The sequence below is a fragment of the Trachemys scripta genome, chromosome 5 (assembly GCF_013100865.1).
Source record: "Trachemys scripta elegans isolate TJP31775 chromosome 5, CAS_Tse_1.0, whole genome shotgun sequence".
Taxonomy (NCBI): domain Eukaryota; kingdom Metazoa; phylum Chordata; order Testudines; family Emydidae; genus Trachemys; species Trachemys scripta.
In genome coordinates, this window is record NC_048302.1 from 14,665,270 (window position 1) to 14,678,309 (window position 13,040).

General features: G+C 43.7%; 1 non-coding gene across 1 annotated transcript; it reads right to left on the reverse strand.

Annotated features, from left to right (window-relative positions):
* Positions 1-6,251: 6,251 nt before the first annotated feature.
* Positions 6,252-6,342, reverse strand: TRNAY-GUA. The gene is given in 2 exon segments: positions 6,252-6,288; positions 6,306-6,342. It is a non-coding gene; the product is annotated as a tRNA-Tyr (tRNA).
* Positions 6,343-13,040: the final 6,698 nt, after the last annotated feature.

A 13,040-nucleotide genomic window follows, 5' to 3' on the forward strand; every position in this document is an offset into this window, starting at 1 on the left:
CCCATATTTCCATTGATACCAATGGGAACACTGTAGGACTCATGTGAGAAGTCAATCAGTTTGGCCCAGTGAGTTGAAGAACATGTATTTTAGGGCAAAACTGTTGTACATTCCACTTAGGCTATATCTAGACTGCACAGTTAACCTGAGTGATTGGCACCTGGGTCTGAACATCCAGGTTAGCCTAGCTTAGGTGTGAGCATCCTCACTGCAAAGCCCTATCCATGTTACTGTGCCCTCACGATGTCTGCACTTGCCTCTGTTTCTGGAGACATATCTCATGATTCTTTGTGCTGAGGAGCTCTAGGATCCTTGTCAATTGCAAGAGAATTTATCTGACCTTTGTGGCCATATTGTGGGAAGGCATTGGAGGACTATCAGCACGCAAGTGATTTCGTCTCTGTCCTCATTGCAAAGTTAGGAGGTTTCAGGCAAAGTTAAGGAAGAGCATGGTTGTAACCCACACTCCCAGCTGGGTCAGCTAACCTGGGCTTAAATCACCTCCAAACGCTAGTCAGAGTTTTAATATGTGGATGGTAGGGGGGCTAAGCGTAAAATCTGGGTAGAAGCCTGGATGAACTGTGCCATGTGCACATAACCTAAAGGGGAGACAAACCCCAAACATCAGAAAAACAGGAAATGCACATTTTTCTATATATAATACTAGATACTCTGTATCATTCAACTGTTCTGATTCTCATTTTTGTTTTTCTATTAAAATATCTATAATGTATATAACTTGAGAGACTGACATTTGTTTGGTTTAGATCAAATATAAATGTAAGGATCAGAAATAATTTTTTTAACCCACAAAAAATCTGCATTGTATAAAATTCTTAGCTGTTTATTATACATATAACTTTTATATTAGGTTCAAAATTCATTTCGTAGGCCCTGATCCTGAAATAAACAATGCACACAGGCTTAACTTTAAGGGAAGTCAATGGGACTATTCATGTGCTTAAAGTTAAACATAGATGTTTTTGCAGGATCAAAAACTTAGTTGATGATTGGTAATTAATTACTTCTGTATGAGTCCTACCAGCCTAAACTGATTTGCCTGTATCATTCAGTGGTAGTTTGGAGGTTGGATTTAACCTTGACTCCCAGTGGTCTTTGCTAACAGTACCCAGCTATGTGTTTCTGATTGCAATTAGAAGAAAAGTGTACACAGAAAAAAAGTCTGTTTTCAAAACCTAAAGCAGATACATTTTTTAAAAACTAAAAAACAACTCTCTTGTTACATTCTGCCAACTGTTCTTAATAAAATTGAAATTTAAAAACAGAACAGTTTAAATTAAATGTAATACTTATTTTAATATACTGCTGATTAATCCCCCCCCCTCCAAAAAAATGCAGAACACAACATTATTTTCCACAGAAGCATATTACCTATGAAATATCAGGTGGGTGGAACAAACTTTAACTGCTTATGAGCTGGTGTGGTTACCTAGGGGCTTGTGTACAAGAACAGTTGGTTTGCAGCAAGCTGGGGTGTGAAATGGGAGAAGACTTGTAGCTTTAAAATGGGAGGAGATTAAAACGCACTAACAAACGTGTTAGTACGCCTCTGCAGGATCCACATGGACAGTTAATGTGAGATGGGCTAGTGCAGGGTAGAGTCACACCCCACCTTGCTGCAAACTCAATATCCGAAGTATCCCATTTGCATCAGTTAGACTTTTGTAACCACTGGTTCAAATCCCTGCAGTGTGACTGGGAGCTCTGGGTGCTGAGCACCTCTGAAAATTGCTCTGTGCCTTAGATCAGGGGTCGTCTGAGCCCCCACCCCACCCCACCCCCATGCTATAGAAACTCCATGGTCGAGCTGGGCCACAACTGTTTTTCTGCATATAAAAGCCAGGGCCAGCGTTAGGGGGTAGCAAGCAGGACAACTGCCCAGGGCTCCCATGCCACAGGGGGCATCGAGAAGCTAAGTTGCTCAGGCGTCGGCTTGGGGCCCCAGGCTGGAGTCCTGCACAGCGGGGCTTTGGCTTTTTGCCCTGGGCCCTAGCAAGTCTAACACCAGCCATGTTTGACAGACCCCCTGAAACCTGCTTGCGGCCCCCCAGGGGGCCCCTGGTTGAGAACCACTGCCTTAGATTACCCATTGTAAAATGGATGAGGAAATACTTCCCTCTCTATGCAACAGGGCTAAAAATACCCCATGTGCAGTGCGGCCTTCCCTGCCAGAAAGGCCGCACTGCACATGGGGTATTTTTAGAGGGCTGTTTCTTTTTCCCATTAAGGGCGCTTCATGCTGGTAGGGGCCTTACAGTAATAGAATCAGGCCCGTGGTGTTTCCCTTTTCATCATGTAATCTGAGGGTATGTCTACACTACCCGCTGGATCAGCGGGCAATGATCGATCCAGCAGGGGTCGATTTATCGTGTCTAGACACGATAAATCGACCCCCGAGCGCTCTCCTGTTGACTCCGCCGTGAGAGGCGCAGGCGGAGTTGACGGGGAAGCGGCAGCAGTCGACTCATCACAGTGAAGACACCATGGTAAATCGATCTAAGTACGTTGACTTCAGCTACGTTATTCACGTAACTGAAATTGCGTAACTTAGATCGATCTCTCCCCGTGTAGACCAGGCCTGAGCTGCACTGGATTTGACTGTAGATGGTGAGCACAGTCTCACAAATAGACAGTTGCTGGATAGGATTATGATATTGATTCACAAGGTATTTTTCTCCTGTTTATCTTAAAATAGATGAATTGCCTCTCTGCTTCCCATTTGAGTCTTATGTAAGCAGTTGGCTCTCAGTGTATTAGCTGTTAGCACGTCTTTAATATTTCCGTCTTCTGCTCCATTAGAGGGGGGCCACATTCTTAGATTTGTTAACCATTCATAAATTCTGCATGGTGGGTACTGTCTAACAGCCTAACTTCTCCCAAGTGCTTATCACTCGTTACCATTTGTGGGGTTTCTTTGTCTTTTTCACACGCTAGCAAAAACTAGATTTAAGAGAAAAGTTTTGGAATCGTTTATTATTAAAGAGTCCTACGCTGGGATTTTCCAAAAAAACCCCGTAAAGGAGTCAGTGCCCAGAGTCCATTGAAATGTGCATACCAAACTCCCTTAAGCGCCTTTGAAAAACAACTCGGAAAGTCAGCGTAGCAAAGACCCGCAAGGACCAAAAGCTCCTCAGTTCTCTCTTCTGGATTTTTAACTTAAGACCAGTTTGTAAGGCATACACCAAAAACTGGAGGTCGGAAGCGTAGAGGAAACAGCTTCAGATAGGAGGAGGATCTGCTACAGACCAAAGCAGCAAAGGAAATGGAGCAAACTACCCTCTCGCTTCAAGTCAGGGTTGAGGTAAGCTGGTGGGGAGTGGAGAGGAGCTTCTATTGCCAAGCATTGTGTTGTACCAATTCAGGGGCACTATGGTCTTCCCAATCCAGCACCTACCACAAGCACCTAATTCAGTTCCTGAAGCTAAAGGTGGGGTTTTCAAAAGCACTTAGCACTGGTCTAACTGAAGCCAGTTGTTTCTAACAAGCATCTTCATGGGTTTTTTTGGTCACTTCTTTTGGGAAGTGCTTGCTGTTTAAAAAATAAAAACCCACAAAACCACTGCATTATCCTTCTTTACAGCGGTCTCTAAAACCCTCCTATGTCATACAAACCACTTGACAATGGCTAGATGGCTGGTGTGTCTGCTGCTTATTACGCTAATCGAAGTTGTCTCACAGCTACATTGTGCTTGTCTGTTTGTCATGTGCATCTGTTGTCTCACGTTTTATTCTTAGATTGTAATGATGGTATGAACCATCTTTTTGTTATGAATCTATAGCACCTAGCCCAATGGGGCCCTTGATAGTGGCCCTTAGATACTACCACAATACAAATAACAAACAATAATAAGTAAGACTTCTATTGACTTCATAGTTAAAGCAATGCTGGGCACATTTAAAAATCCCATCCAAAATGTCTTTTAAAAATACAACAATAGAAACTGGGTTTTTTTCCCAACAATTTAAATAAAATGTAACCAGGAAAGCAAGGTTACTTTGATTTGTATTAAGAAAGTGAATAATTCAGGGCCCGATCCTGCAACCCTTACCGACTGCATAGGACTAGTCCTGCCCCCTCAATTTGAGTGAGATAAAAGAGATCTGATCAGGTCTAATGTGAGCCTACAGCTTTAAACTCAAACTGGCCACAGGAGTCACGGTAATATAAAACAGGGTTATCCTGGAGAACTATATACTTGCTTTTCCAGCCCAATGGGACAAGAGCAATTGCAGTTTCTGTTTTTCATTGGAAGACAGGCTGTGGCTCTGGTGGCCACACGCTTAGGGGGAAGTCATCACACAAGTGGGAATAAGGCAACCAGCTGCAGCACTCAGAGAGCCCTGCCACTAGAGAGTTCACTGAGCAGCATGGGAGCAGCTCACCTGATATCCCCAGGTCACGGTACGATTTTGTGTTCACAGCAGCGGAAATAGCAAAGGACCAGGTGCCATCACAGGGAGGATTGATGATAAAAATTAAAAAAAGAAAAAGGTGATCAGCCTTGGATGATTTCAGACTGAAAGCAGAGAACAGAGCTCCCCAACTGACACAAAACAATGGTGTAAAGAACTGAATCTGAAGGTGGAAAATACATTATTTTACGGAGACTTGTTCTATAGGCCTGGGGCCTGATTCCACAGGACTTTGTACCTCGTGCAGTCCTTTGCACCTGTCCAAAGGGAGTGCCAAGTGGAGGTAAGATGCTGCCCAAGCAGAAGGAGATAGTGGCTGTGAAACTGTGCACTCACTGTGCAAATGATTACACAAGGAGCAAGGCAGTGGGGAATCAGGCGCTTGGTTTCCATAAACCACCTCCCCTTGATTAGAAGACTGACAGTGGCTATGCACAAGACGTCACAGTGGACAACAAAGAGCTCTTCCCTTCCTTTTGCTAGACAACATGGAGGGAATCTAAAGCACAGACACATCCTCAGAGTCCTAAATGGCCTTCAACAGACAGGTCCTAATGAAGCCAAGTTAAAAATCTGTAATAAATTAATGAGACTGTTCATTTTAGGTGCAATCATCCATATACTCCCTCTTATAGCACCTTCTAATTATTGTTACTAATGATGGAGTTTGGGGGTCACTGCTTCCTGAGTGAAGCAACCCAAAAAACTTCTTTCTGCTTGAAGCAGGCGTTGGGCAGCCTCTGCATCTTACATATTTGGAACAACTTGTATTTAATTTCTGCTTCTTTTTAACAGCTGGGCAAGGACATTGCTTTATTTGGATGCAAAGAGTGTTCTTCACAATTAGGTGTATTTTTGTTCTTTGCCTCTTCCTCTCTTTCCAAAAGGGGCATAGTCCATTAACTTTTTGCTAAAGTAGCCGTTTAACTTTGTTTTAAGTCAATGATCATAGTGGCCTCTTCCATTTCTTTATTAATTACTATTAATCACTGATATTATTTACTGAGGGCCAGATTTTCCAAAAAGAGTTCAGCTCCCGTTTAGGCATCTAAATAAGCATCTAGATTTTCAAAATCATGGTGGGTGCTTAGGGGTAAGTGCTACAATGAAAGGGGCCGAGTACTTTTGAAAATCCGACCTAGTTGTGAGTGCTGGGCAGTTGAAACATCTGGCTCTATTTCAGTGTCCTAGGTGTGTTAAAGGGACTCGGTCATCACAAAATCTAGTCAGTTTCACATCAATGTAGGTTGTAAGATGTTTGGGGCAATGACTATCTTTTCGTTCTATGCCTGTATGGGGCCAAGCACAGTGAGGTGCTGGTCCATGATGGGGTCTCCTTGAAGCTCCTGGACTTATATTGCTACAAATAATAATTTAAAAAAAAAAAAAATGTTGAAATAGTTTTGAGGCATGACACTCGCTCCTATCCACTGGACACTTTCTGGTAGTTCTAAATCATGTTTTCCTATTTTTTTAAATATTCTTCCTCTTCCCTGTTGCTGTGTGATAGACTTAGCCAACCAACGTGGAAAGCGACTCAGCGGCTGTACAAGGGGAAAGAGTGAAACTGACTATACACACAGGGCCAGATTTTCAGATATGTAGGATTCAAAAAAAAAATTAATGGAGATATCCTATCTCCTAGAACTGGAAGGGACCTTGAAAGGTCATCAAGTCCAGCCCCCTACCTTCACTAGCAGGACCAAGTACTGATTTTGCCCCAGATCCCTAAGTGGTCCCCTCAAGGATTGAACTCATAACCCTGGGTTTAGCCATCCCTCCCACCCCAATGTGTGATGAAGGAAACAAAAGCCAGTTCCTTCGAGCCGGAGTTGAAAGCAGCGACCTAAGGATTCCCTGGAGAATTAAGCCTACAGTCCTCCGCTCTACCAACTGAGCTATCGAAGGAAGACAGGAGAGACAAGATCCAGATAGGCACCTAACCTGCTTAGGTGCTTTTGAAAATCCCACTAGGTGCCTAATACCTATTGAAATCAATGATGGATTTCCAATTATTGATCTGAATGGGAGTTGGGTGCCTAGGAGCTTTTGAGAATCCCACTAGGCATCTATCTGCATCTTTAGGGACCTAAATAGCTGAAAATCCGGCCCACAGTGATACCACAATGTAAACTAGCTGAAAAATACTACTATGAATAAGAGAGATTTGTTCTCTAATTGCTTTCAGGCCAGAGGATACTTGTAACAGTAGTAAGTTAAAAAAAAAAATCTAGAACCACTGAAGAGATCTCTTTTAACTTCAATGCCTGTTTACACTGTCTGAGGGTCTAGGTCCCGAGACACTGATATGGAGCACATGCATGCTCTGAAGATTTGGATCTGAATTTCATGTAGCAGCTCTCAATGCTCTGCGCCCTCCATGGCCTTTTTTACTGTACCTTGAATAGATTTTTAAGGCCAGAAGGGCCCACTGTGACCATCGTCTGGGCTCCTGTATAACACAGATCACAGAATTTCACCCAGTAATTCCTGCCCGTACTTATTAAGCCCATAATTTCTAATTCCTTTCCCATTATTTGTTTGTATTGCGGTAGAGCCCCAAGTATGGGCCAGGATCCATCGTACTAGGCTGTGCACAAACACAGAACAAAAAGAACAGGAGTACTTGTGGCACCTTAGAGACTAAGGCTTGGTCTACACTACCCGCCCCAATTCGAACTAAGGTACGCAACTTCAGCTACGTGAATAACGTAGCTGAAGTCGAAGTACCTTAGTTCGAACTTACCTTGGTCCACACGCGGCAGGCAGGCTCCCCCGTCGACTCCGCGGTACTCCTCTCGCGGAGCTGGAGTACCGCAGTCGACGGCAAGCACTTCCGGGTTCGACTTATCGCGTCCAGACTAGACGCGATAAGTCGAACCCAGAACTTCGATTTCCAGCCGTCGAACTAGCTGGTAAGTGTAGCCAAGGCCTAACAGATTTATTAGCGCATAAGCTTTCGTGGACTACAGCCCACTTCTTCGGATGCATATCAACAAAAAGACAGCCCCTGCCCCAAAGAACTTACAGTCTCAATAATCTTCTTATGCACCCTTCCTGAATCTAGCCCATTTGGAGTACAACTCTTCCCAACGTCTATATTATCCATCAGCAACAGCACTGCATAAAGGCTAAATCAAGAAAAACAGGACATATTTTGCAGAGTAGTTGGGGAAACCTGCACTGCTATTACTGTAGCTGTTCGTTGATAAATTGAGGCATTTATTCCCTATCATCTTTATCTGTCACCTTCCACCAGCCCTAAACACTTAATTATTTTTTTTAAACTTTGGCACTGTATCAGGTTGGCTCTCAGCTAAATAAAATACTAACGATTTTAGGCAGTGCTGTTTGTCTTTTTCATGGCTCTTGGCAAAACAAAGGTTGATCTTATAGTGCCACTGTTAAGATTTGATAGGGTAATGAAACCACCTGGATTTGTACCAAGCTCAGACTTCTTGATAAGGTAATATGTTTGTTTACAGACCTGCACAATGAAAATCCACCAGTTGCCAGCAAATTTAACACCGTGTTCCCAGGACTCATCGCTAGAAGTTGAATGTGATTGTTATCCTCTGATTTAGGTTCAGCTTCTTCTCACAACAGAGAGCTACTAATTCTAAATCCCAGAAGCTCCTTGGCAGAAACTGGGCTTAATTGTTATGCTCTTCGATCGTAAAAATTAGCATATTTCCAGCAGATTAGCTTTAGGTAACTCCCTTATACATGAATCCTTACAGGACAGAAAGCAGAAAGAAAGAGACCCTGACACATCATTTTCTATATCTGTATTAAGTGACTGTATTGGTATGAGACCATTCAAGCTCTTGATTGCACTAACTGTCCCCATCTCTGGTTTGCATGGTGCTGTCAAACGCCTATTGTAGTGGCTTGACAGCATCTTCAATATCAGTATTCATGTTACTTTTCACAAGCTTACAAGGAGAGAATACATATGAGCCAAAAAAAAAAATCTTACTGCGTTATAGGTGAAACCGCGTTATAGCAAACTTGCTTTGATCCACCGAAGTGCACAGCCCCACCCCCCGGAGCACTGCTTTACCATGTTATATCCAAATTTGTGTTATATTGGGTCGCGTTATATCAGGGTAGAGGTGTATAGCATGTAAAAATCATACAAGGTCCTAACTGATTCTCTTCTGGGGGTCTCCCAAGATCATCATTAATGTCCCTCAACTCCCACCATTACCCATTGGCACTGTGTGGGTATTACCTCTAGCCCCCGCCCACGAAAACAACCCCAGCGGTGTTGCTGCTGAATCGGCTCTAGGAGTGAGAAAACAACATGAGGGATTCTCCCTGCTGGTTTCCCTGCCCTATGAGAATGAGATATAAAATATAATCACACCAATATTGGCCTCACCGTTGTCACCATTGCCGGCTGGATTGTAACTTTATGTACATGGTGTGTAATGGTGATGCAGCAGGAGCAGGTTAGGAACCAGACTGTGACTGAATCACAATCCGGTTCCTGTTTCCCCATTGCTCCAAGGGGTAATTAATCAGCACCCGACCTTTTTTTTTTTTGGCACAGATGACTTCCCCTCTGGGCCTGCTGGTGAAGCATAGAATTGAGGGGCATGGGACCTTGGCTACACCCACTCACTGCCTGCCCACTTAAGGCTTGATCCCGCGCTCACTGGAGTCAGAGACTAAACTCCCATTGACTTCAGTGATGCAGGATCAAGCTTGTAGGTGGGAGGGAATAGTAGTTGCTTTGCCCCCACCGCAGACACCAGTGAAGCCTGTAGATCACAGAGAGAGCGTGGGGTCTCCTTGTGCCCCCTGACTCCCCTGCCTGGGAGAACAACAGTGTCATGATTGAGCCCCTTATATGATCCTTGAAGTCTATCGGTAGCCCAAAAATATCCCATCAAGAACTCTCTCTCACCTCCTTCCCCCGTCGCTCACAGGTATTGCTTAGCAGATGTGCGCAGAGCTGCTTTCTAGAGTTGTGCAGCCTGTTTTCTTTCTAAACCCTGCTGCTTTCAGATGTTTACATTGTGAATAGACACAAAAGCCATTTGGCAGGAATGAGAACGGGGTGGAAGCCTATCCTGAACTATTTTCTTTCCGCCCATTTGGAGCGTCACTCCAGTTTGGAGTGTCACTCCACCATGAGTCCTTCCGAACTCAGAAATAGAGCATCCGTCCTTACTTCATAAAAGTAACGGAATAAATAAACGATGGGGAGCTGGGAGGCACAAGAAAATAAGAACCCCAAGTTGGCTCTTTAAACCTTCATTTCCAGAATTGGAATTCATTTTATTTAGGAACCTAAGTCCCACTCCTGCAACTTCAGATTACTGCATCCACACAGAACCCCAGTGATTTAGAGTCACAGAGGTTACAACCAGAAGGGACCGCTGGAACAACTAATCTGAGCCTTCTGTAAATCACAGGCCACCAGCACCACCCAGCACCTGCATGCTAACCCCACAACCGAAATGAGAAACAAAGGATGACAGCCCACGGGGTATTAGACTATTATGTGCCGGAGGCAGAGAACAGGAGGGACTGAGGTGCAGTGCCTGAGGCCCCTGCAATGACAGGAAATGAGTAAGTGCGATATACCCAGATAATCCTGGCAAGTGACCCGCACCCACACGCTGCAGAGAAAGGTGAAAAACAACCCAAGGTCACTGCCAATCTGAGTGTGTGTGTGTGGGGGGGGGGGGATTCCTTCCTGACCCCACCTATGGCAATCAGTTAGACTGAGCATGCGAGCAAGAACCAGCCAGCCAAACACCTGAGAGAGACAGAATGCTTGGTGCCACTTCAGAGCCTGGGCCCTACCCACCAATGCCCCTCTCCAGTTATGACCATCCCTGATGCTTCAGAGGAAGGAGATTAAAAAATAAAACAAACCAAAACCCTGAACACACTGGGGTGGAAGGGTTTTCCCTTCCTGACCCCTCCATAGAAGCATGAGCTTTTAGGAACATAAGACTTCAGTGTGGCTTGGTCCGGGGGCAGTCTACCACAGTCAAGGAATTGATGGATCAGGCCAATCCATAGTTTATTGATTTTCTTTCCCCTGCTTCTCCTCCACTCCCCTTTATAATTATTTTATTGCAGTAGTGCCTAGCATCCCCCGTCCTGGACCAGGACCCCAGTGTGCTAGGCACTGTACAAACAGAACAAAGATGGTCCCCTGCTCCTTTCCCCTCCCCTTCAATCAATGTTGATAAATGCAAAGTAATGCACACTGGAAAACATAATCCCACTATACATATAAAGTGGTGGGGTCTAAATTAGTTGTTACCACTCAAGAAAGAGCTCTTGGAGTCATTGTGGACATTGTGGAGTTCTCTGAAAACATCCGCTCAATGTGCAGCCACAGTCAAAAAAAGCTAACAGAATGCCAGGAATCATTAGGAAAGGGAAGACAGAAAATAGCATATTGCCTCTATATAAATCCATGGTATGCCCACATCTTGAATACTGAGTGAAGATCTGGTCTCCCCATCTCAAAAAAGATATATTGGAATTGGAAAAGGTACAGAAAAGGGCAACTAACATGATTGGGGCACAGAACAGCTTCTGTATGAGAAGAGATTAATAAGACTGGGACTTTTCAGCTTGGAAAAGAGATGACTAAGGGGGGATATGATAGAGGTCTATAAAATCATGACTGGTACGGAGAAAGTAAATAAGAAAGTATTATTTACTCCTTCTCATAACACAACAACTAGGGGTCACCAAATGAAATTAATAGGAAACAAACAAAAGGGAGTATTTCTTCACACAATGCAGTGTCAACCTGTGGAACTCCTTGCCAGAGGATGTTGTGAAGGTCAAGACTATAACAGGGTTCAAAAAAGAACTAGATAAATTCCTGGAGGATAGGTCCATCAATGGCTATTAGCCAGGATGGGTAGGGATGGTGTTCCTAGCCTCTGTTTGCCAGAAGTTGGGAATGGGCAACAGGGTATGGATCACTTGATGATTATCTCTTCTGTTCATTCCCTCTGAAGCACCTGCCATTGGCTTTTGTCAGAAGACAGGATACTGGGCTAGATGGACCTTTGGTCTGACCCAGTATGGCCAGGCTTATGTTCTTCCTTCCCCTTTCCTGTTTCCTGATACTGTCCCCTCTCCTTTGCTTCAGTGATATTGATATCAATGATACTAACTGTCTGTGGCTTTAAGGCTGGGGTTCTCAGTGCTGCCTATGGCATTTGGAATGGGAAGTGAACATCCAGATCCATTAGGCAGCTTTGAAAAATCTCACCCTAAGTGTATAGAAGTCTTAGAAACACATGCCTGATGATTGGGTGTGTGGGGGGAAGAGAAGGGGTGGAAATGCATAAGAAATAATGCATTATTCATGCACAAACCTGAGTGTACATAGAGTATAGAGAGGGGCAACACAAATGTATATAAATTCCATGCTACGTGCTGGGACATATGACTGACATGTAAATTAATTTCCCAGCTTATTTTATTTTAAAATAAAATTTGGTTGAATGCTGTCCCCTATGTGGAGTACAAGTTTGTCTTGTGCCTTCTTTCTGGTAGCTTTTTAAAAACACAAATCTTTTCAGAATATATTAGAAAGGAAAAAGCACATATGTTGTGGAGCTCAGGAAGTAGGCTAGCAGCACATTAGGCTTTCTGAAAATAACCTTGAAGTGCCCCCCGACCCATACCCCTTCTAGATTTGATCAGATTCACACCTGGAAATCAATACTTAGTAGCTGACATGAAAGCATTATCAAAGTGATGTCCCCACTGGTACGGTGTCACATCACCAGTACCAAGCTGCCTGCTTCCACAGAAGCTGCAGGGAGTGAATACTTGAGAGATTTCAGGATGCCTCTCTTCTTTCTTATTAACAACGGGAACCTCTACCTGGAGATTAAAGAACAAAAGGCTCGGAAGACAGTTAATTATAGCTTAAGCTTCATACGCAGAGTTAATGAATTTTAACATGCATCAATTAATAATTAATTGGGTTTTGTGCCTGTGCTGTGAATGGAAGTGTAGGGGAACTAAGGGGGAAAAATGGATCTGAAGGCTGGCTGCTTTAATTGAAATACTGTAGGATCGTTCTGCAGTGGAGATGGGAACCCCTTGCATTAAAAACGATTTTAAAGATGAAAAGGAAAATAAGAAGGGTTTGTCTCCAGAGAGATGCGATGGCAGGATTTCAACAGCAATAATATCTGCAGATTTCTTTTACACTTTTAAAATATACAAGTCACAGAGGCCCTGATTCAGCAAGGTATGTATGTTCTTCACTAACTTTAAGCTGCAAGAAGCTGCATCAAAATCAATGAGACTATTCACATGCTTAAAAATATGGGCACGCTTACATGCATTGCTGATTTGGGGTCTAGACAGTTGCAATGTTAGGCGAGGGCACATTTTTCCAAGCATCCTTTCCTGTAGCCATAATGGGTAGAGCGCTCAAAAAAACTTTTCCTTAATCCCTCTTGCGGGTGATTTCTCTCTAAAAATGTTAGCAGAAGGTGGGGCTGCATGAGCATGCCTGCGTTTTATGGCACAGCTCTTGAGAAGCTTTAAAAGGAAACATGTTTGTTCTTGCTGGGAAACTGATTCAAATTGTAGGTCGAGCAAAG